The following is a 26,859-nucleotide window of genomic DNA, read 5'->3' as shown; positions in this document are numbered from 1 at the left end:
AATTTAAAGCCACCAAGGAAACTTCGAGATAATCGGTCAAGGTCATCTACAGTAATCTAGAAAAACGTAGATGCAGCTCTTCATGGCTGTGATCAACCGAGATTAGTCCGGTCGCTTCTCGCGTCACAAACAAAAATGATAACACTCCTTTCCTGCGGCCTTGAGCGCGAACGAACGGACACTACAATGATATGTGGCAATATGTTGTGGTGGACAAGGTTGAATTGTTCAATAAAATGTAGGAGTTCTTGCTCTGTGTCAGTCCAAATTAAAAAAATGTCATCCAAATAGCATTTGTATAGGATGGGCTTGATGAGAGAATCTTGCAAGAATTTAGATTCAATACTATGCATGAAGATGTTGGCGTAGGTGGGGGCCATCCTTGTACCCATGGCTGTGCCATTAATTTGTAAGTAGTGTTGATCGTTGAATTCAAAGTTGTTGTATTCGAGTACGATTTTCGCAAGTATTTCTAGAACACGTGGGGCAGGGGACTCCTCTTTTCTATCTTGCTTGTACGCTTCAGTCAAAGATCTGATGCCATCGGAATGGGGAATGTTAGTGTAGAGTGAGATTACATCTAATGTTACCAGAAAGGCTCCTTCCGGAAGTTTTAAGGCCTGCTGTTTCGCGAAGGAAATGGTTTGTGTCTCGTATGTAGGATGGGTGTGTTGTTGGAATATGTCTGGTTAATGTGTCAATGTAACTGTAAATTGGTTCCGTAATCGTGCCAATGCCAGATACTATAGGGCGGCCAGGATTATCCTTTTTGTGGATTTTCGGTAGTAAGTAGAATCGACCTGGCGATGGGTGTGGTGCGGTGAGGGCTTTAGATAACCTTAGGGTTATGTCCTTTTTTTGCGCAAGCTATTCCAGAGTCTCTGCTATATATTGTTGGTATTGTGGATTTGGGTCCTTTTCAAGAGGTTGATAGAAGCAAGTGTTAGAGAGTTGTCTCAAGCCTTCCTCAATGTATGCTTCACTATGCATGACTACTATACCGCCTCCTTTATCTGCTGGCTTTATGGTTACATCTGTCCGTCTGCTGAGAGCCTTCAATGCATCTCGTTCTTTTTTGGACAGGTTCGGTCTCCCCGGAGTGTGGCTTTTGTAAGCGCGAATTATGTCGTTCTGGACCGCATTAATATACATGTCCAAGTGTTTGTCTCTTCCCATGTTAGGAGTCCAGCGTTGGTTTGTAACGCAGAATTCTCTGCTGTCCGCACTAAGCTGCGGCCTATCACAAAAGTATTCCTTGAGTCGCAACATTCGTGCAAAATTGTCCAAATCTTTTAAAACTGAGAATTCATTGTATTTACTTGTGGTGGGGCAGAACGTAGGGCCTCGAGAAAGAACTGATTTCTCGTCAATTGTTAGCGCGCTGGATGATAGATTAATAATGCTATCCTGGAAGCCAGAGCTTGTAGCAGCGGGTTTATCATTAGTGGCTGCTCCCGTTCCAGAGCGTTCTGCGTGTGTTGTCGGTATTAATGTCGTTTGTGTCGTTGCGTTGAATTTGTTGTTGGGGCTTGCCGTAACAATAAGGTGATTATTAGTAGCTACCTCCGTTTCAGATTCTTCGTGTGCAGCTGGGTTTGTCCACGCGAGGTGTGGAATCCCGTCCCTAATGAATTTTTTGCGTTTTGTCTCGCATACCTCGCTGATTCTCTTTTCCTCAACGAGCGTAAGTTCGGTGGCCTCAGGCGCGGTTAGGGGAATGTGTTGACGAGCACCACTCTCTTCTTTTTTCAGAGCTCCCAAGACCCTCTCAAAATGGCCAATCGTAACTCCAAGCAAATCCAAAGAGGCAGATTCTAGTACACGATTCCAATTATCCTTTTCCTCATCACACAGGTTACCCATTGATGGCGTTAGTGAAATTTGTAAACCTTTTGGTGCGATTTTGGATTGCATATAGATCTTTAGGCTATGGATATGGAGTTCGTGCCTTATTCGTTTATCCACGATTTTTCTCAACTTTAAAAGTTTGGAATTATTTGAGGAAGGCTGTCGGTAGGCTGAGAAAGAGAGAGTCGGCGTACTCACGCGGCCTGATTGTCAGTGTTGACGAACGCGTTGTGCGGAACCACAGCGCTTTCGGAGATCGTAGCGAGACAGAGGGGTGCTTGGGATTTTCGGTTTCGAGCTGGTGGCGGCACCCATGTGGCCTTCCACCGTTGAAGGCGTTTGTCGCTGTGCCTGGTCTGGATGGCCTGAGGCTGCGCCGGGGCTTGCTGGAGTCCTCGTGCTGTTTTCGGTGGGTTTCTGTGCTGTGGTTCGGGAGGTTGGTGTATCCAGGTGGTTAGCCTTGGATGGAGGTTGCTGCTGGTGGGGTCCAGTGCGTAGGACTCTTGTTAACTCGGGTCTCTCGGTGGTTCTGTTTCGTGTCGCTTCCTTGGAGGAGGTAGCGGGTAATCATGTTGCTATCCACATTGGGAAAAGGTGGCTGCGTTGGTGTTGGGAGTAGGGCTCGGCGGTGGGTCACGGATGATGTCGTACTGTCTCCATCGCGCGAAAGCCTTGGATGCTGTTGTGGCATCTTGGCCCGGCACCCAGGTGTTCGATGCTCCTCCACCTGTCGATGCATCTGAGGTGTGGTTGGGGAGTTTTCACCTTGTCTGTCCTTTTTCGGGCGGCTGGTGAGGACCTCCGAGTAGCTAGGAGCTGCTCGAGTGGGATGCTCCATGGTGGGGTGGGTATACTCATCTGTTGTCATTAGATGGACCTGCCACTCTGTCAGGCGATGCCGATGGTAGTCGAGGAGCAGGTTGTAAATCTGCCACGCCAACACCGAAACCCCACGGAAACTTGGATGCACTCCATCTGCTGCGAGTACACTGATTGGGGGAAAGACCTCCAGAGAGTGGTAAAGAAAAAACACATTGTGTTCTCAATGAAAAAGTTCAACCAGTTGACGATTGAAGCTCTCAGCCCGGCGATTGAATCTGTCCACTGACCTCCAGTTGCTAGAGCGTCGCCGGCGGTTTGGGGCACTTGGCAGAACCAACGTTGCGTATATAACTTGCTCTTCAGGCCGTTCCGTGCGGAGGATGTTAAAGGCCTCGGCGTACCGCTCAATCGCAGTCCGGATGTCATCGCTGTTTAGGTCATTCATCCCCAAATGTAGTATAAATCCGCTCACCGATGGAGGCACAAAGTCCAGCAGGTTCCGAATGTCGTTGATCTTCGCACCAGGCTGAGTGATGAATGCCGGGGAGCACCGATTCGAGGGGTCGAAACGGTTGAAGAGGTGTTTAGTCTGGGAATCTCCATTTACTGCCCATGTTGGCGGATGAAGAGGATATAGGATGGGCTTGATGAGAGAATCTTGCAAGAATTTAGATTCAATACTATGCATGAAGATGTTGGCGTAGGTGGGGGCCATCCTTGTACCCATGGCTGTGCCATTAATTTGTAAGTAGTGTTGATCGTTGAATTCAGAGTTGTTGTATTCGAGTACGATATATATATATATATATATATATATATATATATATATATATATATATATATATATTGCAATTTTTTGTTTTTTCATTCAGCACAAGGGAGGCACACAAGGTGTCCTTTTAACCAAGCGAAACGACCGTGCCTCAATGGCCTCAGGGTAGCATGTCTCGCAACCCTAAGAGTCATGGTCCGATTCCCAAGTAATTTCCTCAGTTTTTTTTTTTTTTTCAGCATAATTTACGTTCCATCCCTACTTCTCATGATGACGCTTGAGTCGTGCTCGTTTTGACGAATTTCATTCCACAACTCAACGTGTGACGTCACGGCCCTTTTAGTCAAATGGGATTAACTAGTAGTAACTAGTAAACCTAACATTATGTATATACCAGGTATACTAGGTATATCATGTAGTCCTATGGATGTGACATCACAACCTGTCAGCCAGTGTGATTTTTGTGACCGATGGACGCCAGCTTTTTCACTGAATGTTGCCACATTAAAATGCGGGTTCATGCTCGTGGCTTCTAGTTGACATCACTTGTGGTTTATGTTGTCAGTCATGACTGGTCATATGACTCGTGCATGCATAGTTGTCTTATACACCATCCAATATTTCCGGCATGCTGACATCGCTTTCAGACTGTGTCATGAGTTATGATTGGTCGTGATTCACACACACACAGTTGTCACACACAGCATCCCCATGCACCAAGATGTCATTACATACTGCCAGAGATAGGAGAAATTTAATTTAATTTCTGTTATTTAAGTAGTTTTCTCAGTAATTTGTAACGCAACAAATTCCTTGTGTGGTCGGTAATTTACTGTAGTATGCAACGAGTTCCTTTTGTGGTCAGTAATTTAGTAACCTTAGGAATTAGTTTACTGTAGTAATTTTGGAGCAAAAGTAATTACCGTGTTTACCCAATTCCAACATGCACCTTTTTTCGGGGAAAATAAGTTAAAATCGCATGCGCATTGGATTCGGGTACAAACCGAAACTGCCCCATAGCTGCCCATCGTAATCACCATTATACGACGTGGGAGCTCACTAATTGCTGGCAACCATGGAAGCACGTTTGCTCGTCGTTTTCTGCATCGCTTGAGCCATTTTCAACCGGTGTGGTGCTTGTCATTTCTGTCAGCGAGCATGGCCCAAAAGAATTCACGGGACGAACCGCCTCGCCTCGCTTTTGCTGCATTTATGACGTGAGTAGCAAGCTATAGCGTCGTCCGTAGCGTGACGGTGGTGTTCTTTGGTGGGCTCTCTGTACGATATCATTTTTGAGAATGGATGCAGCGGCCACGAAGAGACGTCGTGTCCGTCATGAGAATAGCTTTAAGCGCAAAGTTATTCTGCACGCATAACAGAGCGGCAATAAGCATGCTGCCCGTCATTTTGGTGTGCCAGAGACTTGTGTTCCCGACTGGCGAAGCTTGGCTTTATGGGTGTGAAGGCATTCAAGAAATGCGGAATTTCTAATGCCATGGATGGCACTGAAGACGAGATGTCGGAGAGTGAGAAGAAGCTGTCCGAGAGTGACAGTGTGAATGAAGTTCGGGTGAATAAACAGCCTGTTCTCACCTGAAAATATTAAAACAGTTGCAAATTGTTTCCGTTCGCGGCAATCACATGCACGTTAGAAGTGGGGCTTGTAGTTTTTTTTTTTCGTCACCGAAATGGGGCACGCTTTAGAATCGGGGCTTGAATTATTTTTTTTTTGTTGCCGTAAATTGGGTGCACGTTGGAATCGGGGGCGTGTTGGAATTGGGTAAATACGGTAATTACTCGCGAAATTACTTTCATTGAAATGCACTACTGCTTTTGTGTTGGCAAAGCTCTGGTCTCTAGTGCGCCCGGTTGGGTACCTTGAAAGCTGGAAAAACGGAAAATGCGTCACCTATACGATGCCTTAAAGGAACGTATTATGCCTAAATCAAGAGGCCGCACTTTCGAAGTGGTATTGGGTTGCAGGGAAAGTTCAGTCACTGCCGTCAGAGAAGTTTGCACGTTCTGCGCTGAGCAGTTGTCGAGCAAAAGCAGCACGCTCCTGCTTTGCCTCTGCATGTCGCTGTCAAACTCGCCCAGCCACTCTGCGAATAAATCGCGTGGCATCCAGGACAGTATTGTGCCTGTAGCGCACGGGTACGTAGCTCCGAAAGCAACCTGGCTCCTTTGATTTTCCGATTGCAAAAGGCATGCGCTGGTCACTGCCATTCATATTAATGCACAGAAGTACTGTAACGCGCACTTTACAGTGTGTTCCGCCAGCGCATGGCTCCCCTTTCATGGCATGCGTCTTCTGGCAGCATCTGATAAAATAATGCCGTTTCGTCTGCGTTATACACGTCCTGCTTTGCGTAGCTTGCAATAATGGCTCAGTTTGTTGCAAGCCAGGTGGCGACGTCTTGGCCACTTAACGAATGCGCCTGGCCGACAGTCGTTTTAAAAACAATCCCATGCCGCACTTTGAATCGATGTAGCCAGCCATTGCCGGGGCAGAAGTCGGGAAAATCTAGCAGGAATGCGAAGTTTTTGGCTTTGCCCAGCATCATTGGTCTAGTTATTGGAATGTTGCGAGCCCATGTGTCATCGAACCACTTGCCCAGCGCCTCCTCTACATCTGCATAGGTGGCCTTGCACAGGCGTTTTCTGTCCGCTGTGTTGGCATCAGAGCTGGCGATCTTCTTTTCCTTGTTCTTTAGAATTGTCAAGATAGCTGACTTCGACACGTTGTACTTTCATCGTACAAAAACCAGCGCTTACGAACACGGACAGAGGACAAGAGAAACAGACTGACGGCGCTGAACTTACAACTGAATTTTATTCATAACTAGGCAGTCAATTTATACATTTACACAGACATGTGCAAAGACATCTTGTCAAACCCGGATACACTGTTGCCACTCACAAGCGTAAAAATAGAGAAAACAAAAAACAGCAATCATCCATTCAAGGCACATGTGTCAATACCTCACCCTCCCTACCCAGAATGAAGCAGGCTCATTTCCCTCCCTGACAAGCTAATCGAGGATTTGCTTACGCATCCCTCGCCCTTCCTGATGATGTGAAATGCTTCCGCGATCTCCCTCGTGCGCTGATCGTGATGTACAAACAACACTTCCGTCTCAACAAAATACGGAACACAATCACACGTGAGGCAGTGTTGTGCTACATTTCTATTATCTCTGCTGCTGACCGAATTGGCGTGTTCTGTGAGGCGAATGTTGATACAACGGCCCGTCTGGCCGATGTACACACGGCCGCAAGACAAAGGGATAAGATACACCACTCCCTTCCTACAGGCAACGTACTTGTTTCCATGCTTAACTTTGCAAACGTTCCTACTATCCTTCCCCTCGCGTTTCCTCTGCACTGCAGCCCCTACTTTTGCTAGTTTATTGGGAGCAGAAAAAACCAGGCTTACTCCGTATCGGGCCCCTACTCTCTTAAGCCTGTGAGATACTGCGTGAATGTACGGCATAACTGCCACATTTCTTTCTTTAGAATCTGTACTAAGTTCTGAGGAGTGGCCGGATGCCTTCAACTTTTTGGTCCGCTCGTCTGAACCCACCTTAAGAGCAGCTCTGCCAGGCCACTGCTTTGCAGGTGCAATACACCCTGCCCGCATTGAAATGCGAAGGGTGGGTGAAATGCAGCTGATCCAAGTCTCACAGCCAATGTGTCACGCTTTACTATAAGTTATTCTGAAGCAGACCAGCAACCCTGTGGAAGTGTTCAGTTTTCAGAGCAGTGCAAAAAGTGCGTGACTTTGGCCTGATGTTGGCGTCAAATTGCGGCCGCAACCAACTAACGGTGCATTCCCCTTATTATTAACTGCCTAGGTGCCAATAATACCTACAGTCTCCACTAAGTCTGGATGTAGTCCAGTCTTAGTGATTTATGCAAGTGCATTACATCTGTAAGGAAATGGAGTCTTTTTTTAGATCAGAATGAGACCAGATTCGGACTAGTCTGGGCTTGGAGCCTCTTGTTTGCGCAAGCGGCCGTGCTCTTCCTGCAAGGCAAGATAGGCCCTACTGTCACCATCAGAATGCGCTGTTGTGTACCAAAATTTGGAACAGTGATGTCTTGAAAGGAATCAAGGCAGCCTCCACTTCTTTCTCCTGGCTTCTTCATCCTGTTTATTTATTATTATTTTTTTTTAAATTTAAATTTCATTTATCATTACTGTAAGCCCTTCACAGACTCGATCAGCAGATGGCACGCAGGAATACATAGATATTGTAGATACAACTTTTCATGACAGGCATTAGGAATGCAGCAATGTGAACAAAAAAAGAAGTCAGTATGTCAATTAAATGAACACAAGTTATTTGTTAGCCAAAGTCAAGATAGGAAAAAAATAATCAGGCTCATGGTAACATGGTCCTGTTTGTAGAACCACCCACACCACTAAATGTCATTCTGTCATTCAAGCAAAGACTAAATGCACTTCCAAGCTTGGTACAAACACCTCAAATTTTTTAACTTTCTCTCGATACTGTTTCAGTGATGTATCATCATTTCATTTTGCGACAGCCTTAACTGCACATTTTTGAGACCATCTTCTAAGAGTGATTGGAAATCTGAGTTGAGTGACTACACTAAGTACCTCATCTTTCTCGCCAAGCCCACGATTTTCTTCAACATCGTCACTTAGTTGCAATAGCAGGAGAATCATGAAACGGTTCTAAAGAATTGAAAAGCATGCACTCTGGGCTCTGCAGCACTGCTCGACAGGCATAATGGCTTTTAACAAAGGACCGTTTATCACCAGCCTGTACAAGGAAGAGCGCAGAGTTGGTCAGTGTGCTTCGAACGGTGCCGCCGAGCTCACTGAAGTGCGCATGTTCCAAGTTGAGCCTTTTACGGTGTTCTCCAGATGTTCGATATGTCACTGGGATGCCAAATGGGCACTCCAGACTTAGCTCAGCCGCTACGGTATCCGAGCGGATGAAAGTCCTTAATGGTGCACTGATACGGCAGGAGCACGAGGCATGTCTTGATACGTAGTTGTAGTCCTTGATGATGTTGCAGCTGTGTCGAGGCAGCCAGAACCTGGAATGAGCAAATGGCCGTGCTTAGTGCCACAGGAAGAATTTTAACATTTTATTAGAAGACATGAAAAACTGGGCGATAAAAGCCGGCTACTGTTCGTCATTGAATCCGTTGAACAACTCTTTCGAGTCCAGATCCAAGCACTCGTTGGCAAGAGCGCTGCGATCCTCTGACATGGATGGCGATCTCACTCCCGCTTGGCGTTTATAGAGCGCTCCGTCCTTGCTGCTGTCCAGGCAAGTGGTAATGTCGCAGTCTTTGAAGGATTCCCATATGCACCTTCCAATACTGCCACCCATGCTCTGGTTAGAAGTTGAGGACATCTTGCCGTGATGGCTTCTGGGTGATTCCGTGTTGGTTTTCTTTGCAAACTGCTTGGCGCTGAGCTTCAGCGTACCATCTGAATTATTTCATTGCCGCATCTGCCCCCCCCCCCCCCTTCCCTCCCTGCACGATGAGTGTCACAGAGGTACCGAGCAAAGAGTGCTTGATGTGTCTTTGCCATATTTTTGAGTTTCTCCAGGACATGGGACATAATCACACGGGCGCTTGCTTGGTTTTTTTAGGAAAATTCAAAATCTCAAGAGAATGGGGGCTGGGCGCTTATTCGAGTGTGGGTGGATGTTTGGTATTTTACGGTAAGATTTTTTTTTTTTAGACTAGGCGCTTTTTTTCCACCCACATTTGTGGGTGGAAATTACCCCTTGCATGGGGGAGATTCGTTCTGTTCACGTTCACAGGTCGTGTCCATGTATGTGCATGCTCTGCCTGAAGGGGTTCACTCCTTATGACCAGTTACACCACCCTTCACTTCTTTGGGTGGTGGTGGTTTTCATTATTTCCTTTTCTGAGACACTTTTGAGCCACTTTCATAGTTTCTAACATGGGTTACTCAGCATGTTGACACCCCTTGCTTATTGCGAATCCTTTAAGAGAAGCTGTAATTATTTGATACTTTCTTTTTTTTTCTGCTATGCCTTTTGAGGCATGTATGCAATGCTGACCACATTTCAGGAATGATGCATAGAAACTTTGGAATTGGCCAAGAGAGCCCCTTCACCAAGCAAGGTGGGTTTTTGCCCAGCTCTCTTGCACATTGCAAAGTTCTTGTCTTCTTCTGTACACGTTTGTTTGCGTTTGAGGAGTAATGGTAGTCGCAGAGCTGTGGCACAGGCAGACTTGAAAGTGAAGTTCAAGTTGCAGGGGTGCAAAGCAATAGTCCGCTACAATGTGGCACTATGGTGTAAAATACATTTTTTACACACTGTAGCAAAGGAGCCTGGAAGATTCAGTATTGCAGGAGGGTTGTGCAAAAAGTTGTGGCACATTGCTGGTGATTTCTGTGCAAGAGAACTGACAGACATACAGGTGTGTAGCAGTGAAAAATTGAAAATTGGTTTTGAGCAAAGGAAGGCCCACTTTCACCAGTCATTTCCTAGTGCATAACATAGTCTATGTTGCAGAGCGCAGCCCCATGTACTGTACGGTGCTGTGGGACACAATCCGTGCTCACAGTCCCTCCTTCGGATGAGTACGTGGTGCTGGACGACCCTTTAAGTGGCGCCTGCTTTATATTGTGCGTTCCCACCCTCGACAGAATGATGCTAGAGCTTGTGGTGTGCAAGGCTGCCAGTTATGACCAGTTATGACCAGATCGCTGTGGTACCAAGGCTCTCTACAAACAAATACTGGACGAAGCATGCGATGTGGTCAAGAACTGTCAGGAACTTGCTCTCACACAGGCGGTAACATGAGGATTGCTGATTTCGTCTTGCATTTCAAAGCTTTTCGAATGCGAGCTGCCTGCAGCTGGCACGCATCGAACGTGTTACGGGGATACTTTGGTGCGGACGCCAGAATTCCGGATGAGGTTGTGTTTACAACAAACCTCCTACTAAGGCGGGGCTTCATCTTTTTTCACTTGACTAAATGCCACCAACGTCTTGGCTGGGCTGGCTGAACGGCAGCAGCAGCGTGATCTATGTAGAGGCTCTGTTGCTTCGCTGGGTGCGTGGTGCTGGGGCCGGGTGCGAGAAACGATGGCCTCTAGAGTACCTTGCGCCGGTTGTGTGGAACATCAGCAATGGCAAATCCGGCGCCCGTTAGCATGCATGCATGCCAGTACAGGTGCAAGAACAGGCATCCCATTCGTTTTGGAGTAGTTTATACAGCAAGTCGCTCGCATACAGATGTCCACACAGATTTCTAGACTGCTCGAACAGCACACTGGGAAATCATCTTGCGTCATTTATGAGCCGTCTGGGGAATGAAACAAGACCTTAATCTTGTATGCGCATACCCACAGGTCGCATTTAACTCTGCATCGCTGCTGTCGACTTTTTCATCATTTGAAAAAAGTACATGATGCACATGGTGGTGGAGACACTTTCACATCCGACGCAGATATGATGCCTTCCCTCACCAACAGTGATATGAAACTCTTGTCCATGGTTTTACTGAAGCCCTCGGTGTCGCCAAATCCTGGCTTGTGTGGCAAGTGCTGCAGTGATGGCGACATATATCCGTTCTAAGATTTTGCTGCCTCAGTTCTTTTTAACAGGCTGATTTAAATTTTGATTCCTTTATTCGCCCGCATTGCTGAGTCATGTTGACCTGAAAACAAAGGATCACAATTTGAAGTGACTCACTCAAGTCACTTAATTCGCACTCGCAGTCTTCACCAGTTCTTGTTGGTCTTTTATCCCACTTCTGATATTCTTAGAGATGAAAAACGGGACGAGGGGGCAGCTTGTAAGACGCTCAACGCACACACAAGGTATTGAAAATAAATAAGGGCTATATTAGACATACAGCTCAGTTCTTCTTCACGCATGTTAGTCTTAAAGGCTCGCACTGTCCCGCGCACGTCCACTCACTACACTTGTGAACCACGCACTGCGTTTCCTGCCATCCACGCTGCTGAGTTCATGTGCCGCACTCACAAAAACATCACGAACAAAAATGGCATCCAGATGGTGTCTGGAAGAGAGGAAAGAGGAAAGGAAGGCGACCATGTAGGCACTGTAGGGTCAACGCACTGGGCCAGATGTCACGTGTGCGCCCTCTGATGAGAGGCACCGATGTAAAATTGCATCACGCGATTGCTTACATTCTGGCATCCTGACAGAGTTTAACGTCCTCGTTAAGACCAGTGAACAAAAGCTTACAACAAACAGAAACAGCGCGCACACGCAAAAAGAAACATTTGAATGATGTGAAAATCAGTCACCAGGTGGAAGAAACAAGTTGCCTGCATGCTCGAACGTTTCGTAAAATGCCATTTATCTCTGCGCTGCTTGCTTGCGTGTTGAACGCCTCGGCAGCGGTACACTGTCCATCTCACTCACACTCTTCTTCCCTAGTCAACAACTCGTCTTCTAGACAGTCTTGAGGTTTTGTTGACGTCCAGCCGTTTAGCTGCGAAACGGGAGCCATGGTAACAAAACGGGTGTTCTTGCACTCGTCAAGCTCGGTCGCCCGGTACGTGTCTGGTGGCAGCACCTGAGTGAGCACCAAAGGCCCTCTGTACTTCGGCTGAGCGTTTGCCGGCTTCCCTGTTTGTTCAGACGCTCTGGTCATGAACACGATGTCGCCGGCACTGAACAGACGCGCTGGGAAGTGTCTGCGGTCGTAAGCTGTCTTGCCTTTCTTCTGTTCGGCGAGGATGCGCTGCCAAGCACGCGTTCGCAATTCTTTGAGATTCCCGCACTGGACGTCATCTGTGCTCATTTATTTTCAGAGCAGCGCCGTAAAAATCCGGCTGGTCTCGAATCCGGAGCTTCTCGAATGGCGTTTTCTGAGATATATTGTTGGCGTAATTATTAATGTCTTGCCTTGGCAAGGTTTGCGTCCCAGTCGCGCTGCCTTGGGTCGTTCGTTGAAATCGTACTGGCCGGCAAAATAGTTCTATTCACTCTTTCCACGAGGCCATTTGCCTGCGGGTGGCGTGTCAAGTTGAGCACATGGTGTATGGATCGTGCAGTGCAAAATTCTTCGAAGGTGCGCGACGTGAAACATTTGCTTCTGTCGGTAATAATAGTTCTTGGAAGATTCATTTCAAGAATGGAGTCCAACAGCACACGTAGCACGGGCTTTGTTGAAGTGTCGTGTGTAGCGATGAGTCTCGCGAATCATGTGAGGTTGTCAGTGAATACAAGTAGATACTGGTTGCGCCTTTTGCTCGGGATGAACGGCCCCATGTGTATTACCTCAAACAGTCGTTTACCTGATGGAATTGGATGTAGAAGACCTGCTCGTATACCAGCCGGCGCCTTGTTGTAAATACACTGGAAACACTGAGAAATATGCTTCCGGACGTAATTCCTCATTCGTGAAAACAAAACCAAAAGTTCTCTTGAATTTTGGAGACTGTCTTGTCGTCTGCAAAATGTCCCCCCAAATCATGAGACTGTTCCACAAATGCCTATCGCACGCACTTGGGTGGTACGAACTTGAACTTTGTTCTTCCGTCCTGTTCGAGTTCCCTCGCTAGCCATTCTTCTCCATTCTTCTCCATTCGCTAGCCATTCTTCTACTTTTGCCATCTCTTCTTTGGTACAAGCGCTCTCAAGCTTTTCCAGAATAGTTATAAGTTTTTGCAATTCTTCATCTCTCTGAAGAACATTTACTTGGTCAGCGAGGTCGCACGTGATACACACCTCAAACCTGTCTTCAAGCAGGGAGCCCTCGGCTGAGGGAGTCAACGTGAAGCATTTGCGTTCCATAACATAGCATAACGTTCCTGGATTAGGTCGTACCACCTTGCTATCTAGGGGTTTCTGAGTTCTCTGAGCATTCAGGTAGACTAAAGCCTGATAACCAGTCACGATTGTAAATCGGATTCCCAGCAGTAGTGGTCTCGGACGATCGAGCCACTGCCCAAACAATAGCCATCAATTCGAGATTTGATGAGTGGTAGTTCCTTTCCGCATCCATGGTCTTCTTGCTTACGCAGTATAAAAGATGGCACTTGTCTTCTTTCTTTTGAAGAAGCATTCCTGCCAAACCGTTAGAACATGCGTCTGTGTGCAACTCTGTCTCTGCCTTCGGTTCGGATCATACAGCTGCAGAACTGGTTCACTCCTGAGTCTTGATATAAGTTCCTGCAAACTTCTTTCCTGCTCGACACCCCACACAAATTTTTCATCTTTCTTAGTGAGCCTGGTGAGAGGTTCAGTGATGAGAGCATACCTTAGAATGAAACGTCGGAAGAAGCTTGTTAGTCCCAGGAATCATTGCACATTGTGGGCATTCTTCAGAACTGGGAACAGGGCGATCGCCTTCACCTTGGCCTCACTGGGTTGCACCGTTCTCTTGTTGAGGCGGAAGCCCACAAATTCCACGCTCTACTTCCCGAATTCGCACTTGCTGAGTCGTAGGGTCAGATTTGCTTTTTTGAAGGAATCTAGAACTCGGCGCAGCCTCTCGAGCAATTCGTCCCAGTCTCTCGCCGAAATGAACACTCCAGACAACACACCAACATCCTAAGGACGTCCTTGGGAAGTCCACGGCAGGACTTTACGCACATCCCACGGATGTTTCTAAAAAATCCTGAAAACATCCAAAGTGAAACGTCGAAAGAAGTCCTTCGGATGTCTGATGAGTACATTTTCAGGACCTTCGCAGGACTGCAATGGGATATTATTATTCTTTATTTTTTCCTTCGCCAGGACCCAATATAACCTTGTGTCCTTTTCAAAAGTGTTGTTACTGGTCACACATGACTGACCAAAATACCAAAAGCAGAAGCAATGCCTCATAGCTACAACAGAACCAGCTTCCGCTTCTGGCATTTCGGCCAATTGCATATGACCAAGAACAATGCTAGTAGAAACGACACAAAGTTAGAACACAGGCCTGGATTATGCTGCGCAATGATTTCAAACACAAAGGTTTGGCTAAAATAGTTTTATTATTCAAATATTATGGGGCCTGCCGATGATCAGGCCGAATACCGGTTCACAGCTGAATTTTATTTTTAAAAAACAGCACATGAAACAGAACAACTCACATAAAAGAAGCACTAACAAAGCTTTAACAGCTCCTCTCAGGCATTTCTCGTTATTGAGATCAAGGTCATAGCTGGTGTGTATGTAGACCTTCATTCGCAATGTGTGTAATAGGCTTCATTAATTTTGTTTAGCTTGTCTGGTTAGCGTGAGCCAAAATTATCACGTTCTCAAACTTGAAACAGTAGGATTCCAATACAATAAGTAACCAAGTCAACCCCACATGCACAGTTGTCTGGCCCAACTCAAAATAACTATACAGCTAAAACAGCAGGTATATACATATAAGTCATGTAAGGTCTAAACAGGCCTCAGGATGACTATCTTGGTCAGAACAAAAAATATTAATTTCACTGCAAAGAGCATGACATTAAAACGAAAAGTAGCGGCATGCTGTAAGGCATAAATATTATTCAACTGTCTCACATATAATGAATGTAACAAAACACAAATATGCCATTCAGTGGTGCATTGGTCACAGGGTGCTCGGATGCTGACCCAAAAGATGCGGGTTCGATCCCAGCCATGGTGTTCCCATTTCGAAGGAGGCGAAAAGTTAAGGGGCCCGTGTATTGTGCGATGCCAGTGCACGCTAAAGAACCCCAGGTGGCCGAAATTATCTGGAGCCCTCGATTATGGCTTCCCTTATAGCCTGAGTTGCTTTGGAATGTAAAACCCTCCAAAACCAAACTAAAAACACAAATGCAACTCTTTTTTTTTACTGAAAAAACATACAGGCTTACACAGCAGAGGTGAAAAAATCGAGTTAAAAAATCAGAATCGAGCTTAGACCAGCTCACAACAATTAGATATAAAAAGCAGGCATAATTGTACATAAGGTATGACTAGCACGGTCAGGAGAAAAAAAATATCAATCACACTGCATGTGGAATGACTAATATAAGACAAGTTATGTAACTGCTACAAGGCATGAGAACTATGAGTGTCTCAAATATAAATTGACATTACTAAAACACAAGAGACCCGTTCTTTCGTTTTGCTACAATAGCAATACAAGCACAGAAATTGGAGGTTAAAACACTACCACAAGCACTATCAATGACGACCAAATCTTGCCAACCACAGAACGCCAACAATTAAAAACAGGTATAATGGTGCGTAAGTAACAGATGGGCTTCGAGACAAGTAACACAGAGGGAAAAAATCTCGATTGCACTGCACATAGCATAGCTAAATGAGGCAAATTATGTGCAGCAAGGCATAGGAACTATTGTGTTATTTAGAATAATCGACGTTTTTAAAACACAAATGACCCTTTTTTTGCTATAACAGCAATACAACTCAACCACCCAGATTAGAGATTAAAATAATAACATTAGTGCTATCTGTCAGGATCAAATCTCAGCAAGCATGCGACTAGAGATAAAAGCAGGTATATAGCTGTGCATAAGTAGTAGGTGGCCTTCAAGCAATTAGCATGGTCAGAAGATAAACATTTCAGTCAAGCTGCGTGTGGAATGACTAAAATAAGACAGGTTGACTGACTGCTCAAAGGTACAGGAACTATGTTTGTCTCACTCAAAACAATCAAGATTATTAAATCACAAATGAGCCTTTTTTTGCTATAACAGCAATACATGCATACTGATAAGAAGTCGAAATATTGACACAAGCACAACCATTCAGAATCACATTTCAGCAAGCACACGACTAGAAATAAAAAGCATGTATACTTGTGCATAAGGAGTAGATGGGCCTCAAGGCAACTAGTACAGCGAGAAGAAAAAAATCTAAAACACCCTGCATATAGTATGATATTAACATTAACAAGTTATAAGACTGCTACAAGCCATAAGAACTATGATCATCTCTTACATAAACAATGAAAGTTAAAGTCCACATAAACTTTTTTTATTGCTGCAAGAGCAATACAAATGCACACTGGGGGTGAAAAATGACTCTAGTACTAGCAGTCAGGAACAAATTTAGTCAAGCATAGTGGGTCTAGAGGCCAAAACATCAAGTACAGGTCGATACAAGCAAATTTCAGATGGGCAACAAAATGCCCAGCTTGGTCAGAGAAAAAAAAAAGTTGTTCACGCATAAAGCATCGCATTTCTAGACACTACAAATGCCAGGTATCAATAAAGTGACACGTTTCCAAGAGACCGCTCGGCTTCTCATTTTAGGCAGTCTTCTTTTCGGTTCTGCTATAGTGTCATCGAAAAGAGGAGTCATGTATAGGCATAAAGCAGAAATCCTGCCGCCTGGGCCAAAGCTGAAATAGGCTGCCTTGCTGGAAGGAAGACAAAAAGGGCCCATTACATATAGACACTTCTTTCAATTCTTTTTTTTTTCCATCACTGACTGCATTTGAAAAAAAAAAAACTTGTAGCACAATGCACAAATTGCAGCACCTTCACATGGTGTTGGCACCAAATGATACTTGCGGAAGGAATTAATCTTTCTACAAGTAAATGTACATACTTCCAGGAGAAAAAACGTCACAGACAGACAGCCAAGTAAAGAGAGGTGCGTGAGGACTTAGCAGGCTAAGAATACTCAAGTTGACTAAAAGATACATTTTATGATTCTACCTGACTACACAGGCTGATATGCAGAAGTTTTCACAGTACCTATTTAAATAATCGACTGAATTCTCTGCTCTCTCAAAATCAGTCGTCTCCTAGCACAGTGTCACAGGAAAAATATCAAGAGTTTGGAGTGAAAAATCCTCGACCCAAGATGTTAATATCAACAAAACAATGTAGCACACTAGCAACACGCTCACCATTCAGTTTTGCTCCGGAGCACAGCTTTGTTCGCCAGTTTTCTTGCGCATTACCCATTCATTTGCATGCCGAAACCATGACATGGCTGCCTTTTCGATTTCTTTCAGCGTAGTTTGCTGTGCCTGAGTTGAGGTCTGCTGGTCAGTTAGGCAACGTAATACAGATGAGAGGGTATATGTTACGTATTTTTTGTACAAAAATATATCTCACCTCTAAAAATTATTGTACCCAAACCTTACTGCATTTCCCTAATTTTGAACCAGCAGGCAAAGGGCATGGGCTTGAGTAACAAAAGATGGCACATTCCTACACATCTTATTACCAATTCCATTGCTGGATCATGCCTTCTGTGCAGGCAGTATGAAAACAATCCCAAAAGCACACTATGAAGGCTGTAATTCTAGCTTGTTCTAACCTGTGGTTGTAACATTCATGGCACTGCAGCAATGAGCCAATGGACCAGATGACAACAAAAATCCATGTGGCTAGTTGTGAAGTGCGTGCATGTCCAGATTGAAAATATAATGAAAGTTTGACATTTGGTAATCCTACCATTTTGGCAATCCTACCAAGACCTACAAATTCAATTATAAATACTTAATATGGATATTGATTCTATGATCTGATTTATATTCGAAGTCTTAAAGGGATACAGTTAAACTGTTTTATATGAGTACTTTTGGTCTCTGTCAGGTCAATGCCAGTGCTGGAGTCCATTATGGCATCATGTGATGGCATGGTGAGGTCTTGCCCCATGTTTTCCTAGTGACTCTGCCAACCAGTCCACATATAGATGATCGATGTCAGCATTGGCCAACAGCTCCTCTGTCAATGATTTTTGGCATGTGGAATCAGTGAAATCAGAGCATTTGGAATAGTAAATCCCTTTGTGCCCAGGACATAAATCGGATCTCTTATTTGAGTTTGAAATTTTATATCTGTACTCCTTTAAGATTTGAAATAGCTTCCTCCAAATAATACTTACGGCACATCATCTTGCATATATTCAGCTCACAGAACTTGTTCTTCCCCTTGGCACCATACCAGCTGTAGCTAGAAGCCAGTTCAGGACTTAAAATACTTCGCAGAATACGAGAAGTCTTCTCTTTTGCGGTGTCTCCGCCTTGCACAGTCATGTGATTTCTCTGGAGGAAAGCAGAATTAGGTTTGAAATCAGACCAAAAAAAAGAAATCAGGATTTCTAAAGTCAACAGTGGCGAGCTCTACTGCTATTGTCAGGTTTTATCATATTGAAGGCAGCTGGCATGCTGTTGTGAGGTATCCCTAGGTGGTACAATTAAACATACATATGCCCTCCATTATGAGCCCTTCATTATGACACAGGGGAAGAGTTGGCCGTCACCAGCAAAAAATTTCATATGTAAGAAACATGCATAACTTCATTTTTTGGGTGCAAAAGGCCCAGTTTAACAACACATATAGTTTAAATTAAATTGTAACAGTTATCTTCAATGCTATATATATCTAGGTTACAAACCAATAAAAGAAAAGCTGTGCACATGCAACATTTATAAACAGAATACAAAATTAGAACAGCCCCTCCGCTGTGGCTCAGTGGTTATCGTGCTCGGCTGCGGACCTGAAAGACACGGGTTCGATTCCGACCGCGGCGGCTGAATTTCGATGGAGGCGGCGAAACTCTAGAGGCCCGTGTGCTGTGCGATGTCAGTGCACGAACCCCAGGTGGTCGAAATTTCCGGAGCCCTCCACTACGACGTCCCTCATAACCTGAGCCGCTTTGGGACGTTAAGCCCAATAAACCAATAAACCAAGCCAAAATTAAAACAGGAACTATAGGCACATATTCAGTCGAATTGTTCCATTGTTCGCTCAATATTTTCTGCCCACTCCCCTCTGCAATGCCTGCAAGGCCCTGAGGGTAAAATAAAATGAAATGAAATGAATGTTGAAGGCACGGAACATGCGACGAGCTGGGATCGAGTTGCCTTTGCGGCTTTGCAGCAGCACACGGATCAGATTCAGAAGGGTCGTACACAACACCATCGCCAGTAGCCGATGCTATTAGCTCAATATCACGACGTGCCTCTCAGCGTGCACGCCTGTAAGCAGTACTCCTTGCATGGAGGAAAGAAGGTTTCCTTCCTCCATGACTCCTCGGCACCGTAGCCATTATGCTGTCACCAGATTAATATACTGCCCCCCAGTAAGCTTCTGCTTAAGTTTAGCCAGCACCAGTCACTGAACTTTTATACCGCCGCTAAAATTACTTCAAAAGCTAGAAATCACGCTACACGGCTCACACACCGGGCAAGGACTGCCACTTACTTTCACTTGCCGCATGTGCCATCCGTGTTTCCCGCCGCTGGAACCTTGCTGAATACGTAAAAAAATGCACTCGCTACGCAATCAACGTGCAGTAGGAGCGTCAATAATTACCTGAAATTTTCGTCCAAAAAACGAAAAGCCGGCAATGCACACTTCACACTACCAAGCTAAGCAAATATAACTTGCATTGTTTCAGTAGTGTGATGATGATGCTGATGCCATTGAGCTAATGAGCAAAGGGCCTTTTTCATGCAAGATGCATCTAAGACAAAAATAAGACTGTAATCGTAAATAAAACAGAAAAATGACTGCAAAACAAGGATGTGTGTTATTAATTTTCATGATCACTGCTCTAAGCAGCACCAACGGGAGGTCAATTGTTTTTGCTGTGGTGTCACTGTCGTCGTCAGTGACTGTTATGGTCGGAAGGCGGGAATACAGTTGGCGTCGAGGCGGTTATGTTGTGAGCATGTGCTGTGAGCGTTGAGCTTGGTTAGTGGCTCAGCGTCGTTCAATGCGTGGTGTGTTTGTAGATTGACTGCAGTGACGTTTTGAGAAAACATGATCCTTATTGTCAGTGGTGTGTCTCCAGAGAAGGCGGGTGTGTCAATTATGGGCTTGCTCCGTCAATGCACCGGGGCTGCCGCCTCAGATGCGTGCCGAGGTGCTCGCGGCATAGAGGGCGCTGAGGCCCATCCCGGGCAACTTAATCGATCTTCCGTAGCAATGTGGTAGTGCGCGCACTCACGACAAAACAATGGTGAGCCCTGTGCATACTTAGACTGAGCAGTTTGGACTGGCCGCGGGACTGTGCCCTGAAACCTGTGCGCAAGCATTGCTACTTACATTTTATGAATTGGTGTCTATGTTTACAATGTTGTAATAGCATTTCCCTAATTTTTCCTCGTTTCGTCTTTCTTTCATCGGTTGCTGCTAAGTCGCAAAGCAGGGAATGTTTGAATTAATTCGATTGTTGATGGAAACGCCACAAATGCAATAAGGAAAACTTAAGGCCCGTTCACACTTGCGAGTCACAGAGGTCGCGCGACTGTTTTGGTCGAAAAGCGACAGTCGCAAACGGTCGCCCTGGTCGAAAAGCGACAGTCGCGGGCCAGTCGCTCGCTGCTCGATTTTTCAGCCTTGCGACTGCGAGTCGCAAACCGCTGAACCAATCAGCAAGCGAGCCAAGCTTCCGGCAACGACATCGCTCGCGGGCGCGCCGGGCGACGACGTGCGCTGCTCCCAGAGGGCTGCCCTAGTCGTCGCTAAGCCTAGCCGGTTTAGTATCGATGCCGCAGCTGAGGGCGCTTCGGATCCTGGCCAGCGCTAGTAATTAAGATGCAGCTTTCGTCACCGCTTTATTGTGGACCTCGTATCATAATAATATCAAGACATGCTCGACTTCCGCGACGCCTTCAGCAGCGGGGCTAGCAGACAACAGTCGAGCCGCATGGAGCAGCAGCAGCAGCAAAGCGGCTCTGGGAAGAAATTTGCTTTCGTCGCTGTTATCCCTTCTACCAGCAACCCGGTAGTGGCCAGCGATCTTCAAAAATGATGCATTTTTTACATTCCTGCACCCAAGGGCTTGGTATGAACGCGAACAAGCAATATTGGCGCATTTTTCTGACGCCGGCGGCCGGCATACTGCAGGCTGGTAGGACGGCCCTGCAGAGAAGCGCGCCTGTGTCATCATGACGCTTGTACGACCACGGTCCACATCAAAACCGTCACGACAACCTAATCTTCGCTTGGGTAGTTGTAGTACATTGCGAATAGCAGTTTAGACGACCGAGCGCGAGTACAGGAGGCGCGGTCGAAACAGACGAAACTCTCGAAGGCGCGCGAAAAACGTGATTCCCGAGAGTTTTCGCTTCAAACGAGAATCTAACGAGAAAGCGACCCGCTGGTCGCGCTTGCAAGTGTGAACAACGGTGTTGTCGAGCTGCTGCTTGGTCGCAAGCGACTGCGAGTCGCACGCCCTTTGCGACTCGCAAGTGTGAATGAGCCTTTAAGATATTTTAGATTTGTAATTTGTGGGCATTTAAAACTGTATTTAAAAAGTTAAGCTCTTGATTAGACTGACGCTCCCCATTGTTTCAACAACTCAATACAGTATGCAGCCGCCCGTCGCGCATAAATAGGGGTAATGTTTTAAATAATCGAAATGGTGTCAGATGGCTCTTCAAATTAGATTGCCGGCATGAACAAAATTCTTTAAAATACTTTTCATTTGGCATTCTTAAAATGGACAGGTGATAAATATGTAGAGCACTGTTTGTGAATTGCTACTGAGGTGCATTGAACACATAAGGTGACTGCGTGTTGCATGAGTGTATTCAGTTCGTTGTCTGGCAAGCATGACTGCATAAAATTTGCTTTGGTGACTGTATTGCTTCTCTAATCCCACATCAGCATGATGGAATGAAGTGTATTGATGCCCTCATTATTCCACTTCTGTTGCCACTGGTTGTACAGTACCGTTTTAAGTGATGGATGCCCTTTTATCATACTTTGTTAGCTGAACGGTGTAGTTAATTTTCTTCTGCGGTCAAGGAAACAAAAGCACTTTCATTATAAAATGAACTCTTCCATTGAACACTTGAGTCTGCATAGAAAACTGCTTTACTTGTGTAGCCATGGTAGTTGTACGAAACATTGTCATGTGAAATCAGTCATTTTTTATGAACGGGTTGAGAGTGGTTCGGCATAGAAAGGACCTTCTGCTCGTATGAAAGTGCTAAGAACCTTGTGCGGAACTTCAAAGAAAGCTCACAGCACGAAGTTTCTTAATTGGTGATCATGAACTCGATCTAAACGTTTTAAGCAGATGCCTGGGCTGTTCCATACACGACCGAGCCGTAGTCCATTTTCAATCTTACAAGCGATTGATGTATGTACAATGTCGACACTGTTTTGCACTCAATCTTTTATGGGGAAGGACTTTGAGGATATTTGTAGCCTTTTGTAACCTCGCACTTAGTCATCTAATACGACAATGTAATGCGACCTCGCTTTTAAGTATCAGCTCATCTCCGTATAAATGCAAACACCTACCTGAAAAGTGGCGATTTTTGTGTAAACGAGATGCACACTGACATTTTAGAGGCAAACTTAAAACCACTCATCTGCTCATTTGGTTTATTGTGATTTAATCAGTTGCTAGCATATTTGAAGGCTGCTAGTTACATCGCTTATTTTTATGTTGCCTTTAAACAAATATTGAACACAGGGAGGAATGGTTTTCGTTGCTGAGTTGATCTTTAGGATGAATAAAGCGATGCCTTGACGAACTTGGTTTTCCTGTACAAAAACTTCTGTGAAGGTGTTCCCCCAAATGAATTTTAAAGTGAGGGTTTTTGCCCAAATGAACTCTGAGTTTGTATGCCAGTAGAAAATTTTAAATGTTTTAAAGCGTCTTGCTGTGTGAAATTTCTCATCACCACATCATGTCAAATGGTTTTTCTAATTAAAGAGATAGATAATACTGGCTTTTTATATAGGTTTCACTGATCTCTGTTCCTCAGCACACATGCTGGTCAGAGGTTTAATAAAACTGCTGGAAATGTGCTCTAATATTTGACTATTTCCTTGTTACTCTCAAGAAAGTACATGAAGCAGGTATTTATCATTCTTCGAATGCTTTCCAGTTGCAGCTTGCAAAATCTACTGTTCGATAGTTTGCAGAAATCCTTCCCAGGTTTTAGTATTCATATAATAATGGAGCCATTTTTCATTCCTCTGCTATTCTTGATTTCCATATGTGGCTAAAAAATTTCAGTGCTGTTTGCAAAGGGCAGATGTCAGTATTTTGTGGCATAGATACACGACTAAACTTTCCCATGAAGTGGACAGCTCAACGCGCGAATGCACCCAGTCTTTGGTAGGTCCGACAAAGTGGCATTTGGCCGTTTCTAACCGGAACTCTTCTGGTCACCGGTGTAAGCAACGTTTTTAGATATCTTTCAGTTTGCAAGCTCCCACCGAGCTGCGCACGAGAAAGCAGCCCCCTTACGTTTACACTCGCCATGCGGCGCTGCTGTTACTGTCGGCCCGGAGAGCTCGCACATGGCAGCGACTGCCGCCGGATCTCATCCGCTATAACGTCTCGAACGAACGCCCAGAATTCAAATTTGTTGGCCTTTTTTTTGTTGTCGCGTAGAAATTTCAATCTAATGGTTAAAGAACTGTTTGGCTTGAGCAGTAAGGGTGAGATAAAAAGCAGGCTGAAGCAAGATCGCGAAAAACTGCGACCGTTTACTTGTTCCGCGCTTTAACTATCGCATCGTATTTGAGATGTTTATCGTGGATAGTTTAGTGCCTGTTGGCGTAAGGCTATCAATAGGTCTTGTGATTAGTTCAGGTGGCTCTTGTCATGAAAATGATCCCTGATGCACTGCAGTGCTGCTTCATTGTACCCATATTTGCATGGGATCCCACTGATGATTTGGCGCAGTCGAGCTTTTGTGGGAAGTGGTAGCAGTTACATGTCTGAAATCAAACTGTACGTCTTTGAACTTGAGATTTGTAGCAGGAGGCACGTCATCAGCCACTCCTGATCATAGCGCCTCCCAAGCTTTGACCTTTTCGCTGCCATTAAGGCAGTCTTGAATGCCAACTGCTGCTTTTGTGGAAGCATGTGAATAACTTCATCAATTTTGGTGTCACTGAGTGACCGCAGTTGTTCTTTCATGGCAAGAACCTCTTCCTTTACCTTTTCAAAGTGGCACGAATTACTTTCCTCCTCAGTGATTTCACTTGCGTTCAAGCTCAAAGTTGTGCATGTTTTTCGTCGCCAGGCATCACCATTCTGAGTCGCCACCGAAGATGACGATATATGCGGATACAAATTCGCAGGGCAGCCCTTGCACAATTTTAACTTTTCCATGTAGTGAAGAAAACACTTGACGTCTTCAAGTGAATGCATGTCCCTGATTTCACTGCTGGCGTACGCTGTCAATGGCACAGGTCGACCATAGGCACTGACTGAAAAATTACGGCAGCGTGTCACTACAATGGCCTTTTCTACTCCGGGAACAGCATCTTCGATTTTAAGCTTGTAGAGGACAACAAAAGTGTCAAGAGCGTCCATGGACCAACCTTCAATCCTTTGGCCTGCTTTTGCCATGTCCAGCAGTTCGTTGTACAGCGACGAAGTGGTCTCTGCAGGAGGGGAACTGCAATTCTCGTCGTGAAGGCCCATCGGTTCGGTTCTTTGGTCGCCGTCAACTATTTTACGCCGCTTCACCTGAGGGGCAGTACGCGAAGCCGGTTCCTTGCGTTTCCGCGTGTTTTTTGAGAGGTACTTTGGGCAGTTGGGGAACAAACGTGGCACGGCGTCATCTTTCAAGGCCCATTTTCGCGTGGAATGACGACAGTGTCGCCCTTAATAATGTGCACGAAATGTTTTAACATGTCCTCATCTTGGAAGTGGACATCGCACACAACACAGGAGTTCGTAAGCTGTCGGTCGAGTCGGGGAATCGCGCACTGCCATTCTAGAAGGCGTGCAGCATCACTGGGCGGCCGGAAAAAATGTCTTTTCTCGGGCGGAGGCGTCTTCGAGTCGTAACCGCTTTTACAGCCGGGCACGAAGCAACGCGGCATGTTCACTGTTCACTGTACCGACATAACAAAGTGGCAATATTCACGGCACCACACAGCATAAACACGCACACGTGAAAAAAAACCACTGCTCGCTTCTTTGACAAGGCGGATGGACCGGGCCGGCCGGGCAAACAGTGTGGCGAGCGCCACCGCACGGCAGGAAAGAGAAAGGCGACACTCCGCGCGCTGGAGCTTTCAAACTGAAAGAGATCTAAAAACGTTGGGTGTAAGGTAGCCGTCATTTGGAGGTTTTCGAGCCGCTCCTTAGCTGATACTGTGTCTCCACCTCCATCGAACTCTGCAATGTTCTTACCCAGGTCAGGCACCACGTGTTAGCTCGGTGCTGCCACGCTTGGAGTTCCTGATCACCACGGCAGGATGAGTCGCCCCAGTAGGCTTGTCAGAAGCCGGTCCTTTTCACGCTCTGCACTTAGCAGCTCCGTCACAGTAACGCGCTCGCTCACCCTTGCACCACCCAGGGCGTCGCTGGTTTCCGCTCTTTCTCCAAGTGTTTCACTCATAATTCGCTTTGCACACACGCTCAAGTCACCTAATTCGCACTCGCAGTCTTCTCCAGTTCATGTTGGTCTTTTATCCCACTGATGGTATGTTAGAGATGAGAAACGGGATGAAGGGGCCGCTTGTAAGACACTCGATGCACACACAAGGGATTGAAAATAAACAAGGGCAATGATTGCGACTCCACAAGCCACTGCGCCCATTAGGTGTTTTGCTCACGTCAGATAAGGCGACTTCAACAGCACTATGTTTCTTGAAACAGTGTCCCGTCCGATGGTCACCTGTGAAACGAGTTGCTTGACGAGCAGATCGTGTGTGAACTGCTGCAAAGCATCCACACTTTGTCTAGCCATCATCAGTGCTTCTATTGCAAATAAACTGTCTTGAGTTCGTTCTGCATACTTTCCAAATGGTTGTTGGTTGTGAGGCCAGTATCTTCCTCGGAATGGATTTGCAATGCGCGGTGGCATCCACATGCACAGGCAAAGTACCATTGTGCGCTCATTCCTTGCTTTCCTTCTGCACGTCCTCATACAAGCGGGCATGTAAAAGCGCCTTCTTGCGAGTGAAATCCGGCGTTCGACAAAGCTGTTCTGAAAGCTTGGTATCGAACAGGCCAACAACGAAGCGGTCACGAACCAGCCTGTCTTCGACGTTGGAAGAGCTGTAGTTGCATTTCTTCACCATCGAACGCAGGGCGGAATAGAATGCGTCCGCGCTCTTAGATGGTTGTTGTACACGCTTATGGAAGGGAAAACTTTCATGAGCTTCGTTCACTGGGAATGAAGTGGGCCGTGAAGCGTTGCTTAACTTCGACATATGACGCGCTTTCCAACTCGGTGAGCCCAAGTGAAGAGAGGATACGGCACGCTTGAACACCCGTACAATAGACAAGTGTGCAAATCCTTACTTCATCTGTTGCTGAAGATGCACCCGTGGCGACAGCAAAATCTTCAAATTGCTCCACCCACGATGACCAGGAGGCCGGGTCATTGAAGTCGAATGCTGGTGACGGTGCTAGGCCAGACAAACCAGCGAGCCGAGGTTGCGTCTCAGTCGAAGACACGGAGCAGCTGCAGAGGCATCAGTGTCCATGGCGCTGCAGACGGTCTTGAGGTAGCCAGAGGATTTAAAAATATCAGAATCCAAGGACTTC

At 45.8% G+C, this 26,859-nt stretch overlaps 1 protein-coding gene across 4 annotated transcripts in view; it reads left to right on the top strand.

The window, feature by feature from the left end:
• The window catches only part of LOC149362146 (uncharacterized), a 234,574-nt gene that overhangs the window by 31,772 nt on the left and 175,943 nt on the right, over nucleotides 1–26,859 (top strand). The window contains exon 5 of one of the 4 annotated variants that reach the window (XM_089572922.1): nucleotides 9,527–10,316. The exons of the other annotated variants lie outside the window; for them this stretch is intronic. The gene's annotated coding sequence lies outside the window, so the exon portion shown is untranslated. Of the gene's footprint in view, nucleotides 1–9,526; nucleotides 10,317–26,859 lie in introns of those variants that run through there. 4 annotated transcript variants of the gene reach the window in all.

The sequence above is a fragment of the Amblyomma mixtum genome, chromosome 2 (genome assembly GCF_055824585.1).
Source record: "Amblyomma mixtum isolate Tamu chromosome 2, ASM5582458v1, whole genome shotgun sequence".
NCBI lineage: Eukaryota > Metazoa > Arthropoda > Arachnida > Ixodida > Ixodidae > Amblyomma > Amblyomma mixtum.
This window is presented reverse-complemented; position numbering and strand designations above follow the sequence as displayed.